Source organism: Cynara cardunculus (genome assembly GCF_001531365.2).
Source record: "Cynara cardunculus var. scolymus isolate 2C chromosome LG 1, CcrdV1, whole genome shotgun sequence".
Classification (NCBI taxonomy): Eukaryota; Viridiplantae; Streptophyta; class Magnoliopsida; order Asterales; family Asteraceae; genus Cynara; species Cynara cardunculus.
Window position 1 is genome coordinate 13309520 of NC_037528.1, and position 5024 is coordinate 13314543.

A 5024-nucleotide genomic window follows, 5' to 3' on the forward strand; every position below is an offset into this window, starting at 1 on the left:
ATATTGATATTAATGTGTGTGAGGAGGAAATTAATACCGTTAGACTAATAAAGAAAACTTTCCAAAATTAAGAAGGTTGCCACTTGTATTATTTTGTCAATGCAATTTATGTAATTAGTTTTCTTCTCCTATCATTTTATATTTTTTATTAACAAAAATTGAAGTAAATGAAACATGTCTTGATTATTTGATGGTTTAGTTTTTAAAACAATGGAAAACATACATTGTGAAGAACATTATATAGAATTACTGAAAAATGTCTTTGGTTATATCAAGGCATAAATAAATTTGAAATTTGTCAAGATATATTGGTTGGGTTTTAAGATCAAATTCTAATTGAAAATCAAGACATGCGAGATATACCGAATCGATTCTCGTATCAAAAGTAATTCATGGGAGGAGGTGAGATTACAGGTGATTAAGAGTCCTTGTTCTTTCTTAAGCTTCTCACTTTAACTTTTATTTTCACATGATCATTCGTGTTCAACGGATATAGGTAAGAATTAAGATTGAAAAGAATATTGAATTATGGTACATATATAATACATTATACATTCAGAATATGTGTATTGTGGGTTTTTGCATAGATATGCATGTATAAAAGATTCAAACTTAAACAAGTTAAACATGCATAAAAGATCTCAGAGGGGTTCATTTGCAACGGAATTATGGAAGATAAAAAAAACAAAAAGGAAAACTTTACAAGAAAAGTTGTGGATTGTATATTTGTTGATGAATTATATAGTGCGAAAATCAATATTAAAAATTGGTTTTAAGATTTAAAATCCAAAACAAAATCTGATGATGAGAAATGGAGGAGGCTTAATTCCCCAAAATTAACAAGAAACCAACCCCGCTTGTATTGATCTCAATATGCATCAAATATACAGAATTTATTTATGAATTAAAAAATAAATGATAACTGAATTAATTCCATTTTAATATGGAGATCATTAATTATATATATTTATCCCAAGCAAAATCTAAGCAGCATCAATCACTTTAACGCTTAATTTTTACTTAATGTTGATTTATTAATATCTCTAGATTTTGTCAAACATCCATTCATATTTGAAAACGGGAGGAATTAAATGTCATCACTTCTCTAACTTAATTTCTTATAATCAAACAAAATCATCRTCATCAAGATATCGTCTCAGAAATGGAAGCTATATATCCTCATAAATGATCTTGATTTCATTTGAATTAGCTAGCCCATACTTTCCTTAATCCAATCCCCCCACTTGTATTTAAACAACCCCCCATTGCCATTCGCCATTCGCCATTTCCATACTCAATACTCAAACTCATCACCCCACACGAAATGGAAAATCCGATCGTTTTCATGCCCCCCATCACCCCCTCCCGTCCTGCTTATCAACATCCTCCTCGTATTTTGCGTCAGAAACAACTGCAGCAACAGCAACAGCAACTACAAGGCCTCATCAATCTACTTGCGCAAACCCGCGACTACTACAGCCTGCTGCCGGGCAAATGCACCTGGACCTTCCCTTCCCTTCATCATCTCAAGTTAAACACTGATGGAAGTTCCAAAGGGAATCCGGGTCCTTCCAGTTTCGGGGGCTTAATCAGAGATACCAAAGGAAGATGGCTGTGTGGATACATGGGCAAGATGCATGGCGGATCTTATACGGCTCTCCAGGCTGAACTTTGGGCCATATTCAATGGCTTGTGTTTAATCAAGGAAATGAATCTGTCATTCTTGTTGATCGAAACCGACTGCCTGGCTGCTGTACGGCTTACGGCGAGAGAACTGGATGACCATCATCCCCTGAAATCTGTTATCGACGCCATTCAACGATTAATGTGGGAACAAAGGTGCAGCATGATTCATACAAAAAGAGATGGCAACCATTGTGCAGATCAGTTGGCGAAACTAGGCGGAATGCAATGGGAGGAATGCATGACGTTGGAGGAGCCACCGGAGTTGTTGATACCGTACCTGTTACGAGACATGGAAGCCGCTTCAAGAAATCATAAGCATCGCTAGCACTAGCAGTAGCAGTAGCAGTTTGTTTGTGTTAGAGTGGATAGTATATATATTAGAACTCTATTTCAGAGTTTCTGTATTGTTTGTTTTGAAAATATATGTTCTACAAAATGTATAGAGCATATACAGGTTGGGTTTCCCTTGTTGCATTAAGATCAAAGACTATTGTTGAAGTTTCTTTTCTTGAAAATGAAAAAAAACATTATATACGTATGCATTTATATATAATCATGTTTTTCAGAGTTTTTTGGGTTGACGTGAGACCAACTTGTTTTTATAAGATTTGAGATCACTTTTTTACACTTGAAACTTCACATTATTTGATAAAATAAACCTGAACTTTCACAATAAAAACATTATTAAAGTTACCTTCAAAGAAGTTTCAAGTATATAAAAATGGTGTCACAGATCTTGATCACCGTGATCTAAGTGTGTATATATATATATATATATATATAATGATCTTAAAAGTCAGAATATGTTATGATTAAATTATGTATCAGATTAAATATAGTGTATCTTAAACTATTGATTATAGTTTGAGGAAGAAAATGAAGAATTGATGGTTGTATATTGATAATTTTTGCTAAAAATTATGTATGTTTGTACATATATTCCCTTCATACACATAGTTATGTTGCTGATATATCTTTARAAAAATGGTAAAAGTATGAAGTCACTTAGAGGTGTAAATGATAGAAGTCGATATCGAGTATCAATATGCTCGATTTGAACTTGATAGTCAATTCTCAAGTTCAAACTCGACTTGAAAACCAAGGAATAATTAAAAAACTAAACTCGACTCGAACTCGATTACAATTTATTAAACTCGAACTCGTTTACAATTTATTAAACTCGAACTCGTTTGAAGCTCAAACTCCTACTCGAATCAAACTCACCGTCGAAATTTATAAAATTTTAGGATCTTTGCTTCTTCTTATAAATTATAAAACTTAAAAATGTTCTCTTAAATTTTAAAAAACTAAAGAGATGCACTTCAAACTTCATAATAAAAAAGACAAAGTTACAAACTTCATTCACCTTTCTTTCTTTTTATAACAAGTTTTCATCTTTCTTTTATTATATCTCTTTCTATGTGGTACAATTTTACCAACACTTCTATAATTTTTTTTTTGTCTTTTTTACTCAAGATTTTAATAAAAAAGTTTTTGATATAGTTTTATAGTTAAAGTTGCACAATATTGTTTAAATATCTAAAAATATAAGACATTTTTATCACATTATAATATACATATTGTATTTTAAAAATGACAATATGATTATATTTTAAAACTAATTATATATAAAAAATCGAGTATCTCACGAGCTTTTTGAGTTGAGTATTAGGTAGCTCGACTCGACTCGTTAATATGTCGAGTCGAGTTCCAGTTTAAGCCGAGCTTATTCGAGTTTGAGCCAAGCTTATTCGAGTCGAGTGCTGACCAAGTTTTAACCGATTCGATCTCAATTAACTCACAAGTTGTCTGGTATATTTATACTCCTAGAAGTGACTTTGTAGTATTTGAGTATATATTTAATTTAAAAATTTTAAATTGTGGTTTGTTTTAATTAATCTAATATTGGTGTGGAGATGCTCTGATGGAAAATCCATATATCCATAAAAAATAAATGGTAAGAATTATAAACCATAAAGTAATATTGTGGTATTTTGCAGGGACTCAGGCTTATTACGTCGATTTTGATTGATTACTCCGGTTTTCTATTCATAAGAATGGAAGACACTTATTGTTAAAAACTAGTAATGTGTCTGCTGCAATGCAACGATATGTAAGATTTTCTTATAACCCAGAAATTAAAGATTAATGTTACAATTGATTAAAAATCTAAAGTTTATGTCTGAACAAAATAAAATTTCGAATGACCGAGAATTATGCGTCTAATATTAATTAAACTTCAGAAAGTAGAAAATGACAATAAATGGTTTCTAGCTACTAATGCAACAGAATCCTAAATGAGGGAAAAAACTAGAAGTTAGAAAACAACAAATCTCTGAAATTCCTCAATCTTCTATCACGTTCACCTCCACAACTTACCTTGGGGGTTGAATCGATTGATTGAGAAAGGAGATGAATTAGAGGGGGACGATCATCTTTCAAACAACAATTGTGGAAGAAACAACCCTACAGAAAGAGCATTGTTAGTCACTTATGCCCATTTGATCCAAGTATTGATTACGGTAAATAAGGGAGCGCTCTCAGTTTGTCATAATGAAACTTAACAAAGTTCAAGAAATTTGTTTGAGAATCCAAAGAATTAACCTACGAGAATACCAATCAAACTTGAGTTCTCTTTTACAACCAAACTCATGTCTTAAGAAGAGTTAACTGATAGAATATAGAACAACAGTCACTTTGAAAGGGTTTTGCAATATTGGCCCAAACATTTTATATGAACACCATTTGTTCCCTCACTTGTACCCTATCAATGTCTCTGAAATCAAATAAATAACAAAAAAAAAACATCTTCAAAATGGATTTTCATAACAAAGCCAAACGAAAGAGCTGTGACACCTTTCTTTTTTCAAGATTAAAAGAAAAGCATATAATTAATAACAAAAAAACTGTATTTAAAGAAAATTCTTCACGTACCTCAAGGGAAGACTATTTCGTGTTGGCAATTTGAGCAGCAACACGGATAGAAAGGTTAAACATATGAAATATACGCATAGATTTTGCAATGTGCTTTTTAATATACGTAAAACATTTTATACACTCAAAGCCTTTGGACCACTGTTTTTAACCCTTGAGTTTACTCATGAACCAAAATATCAAGATACCATCATGAACAAGTGAAAATGAAATGACCATTCATAATGTAGTCAAGTGAACTATTGAAAAGTAACACAAATACCTATTTGCTTATTGAGGTAGAGGTTGTCTCGGTTGCACAATTTTACGTCTTAAGTAAAAATAACACAAATACAATATGTGGGAGATGTGGTAGGTTATGGAAGCTTTCAAGTTGATACATTCTGGCATAACCTTGTACCTCT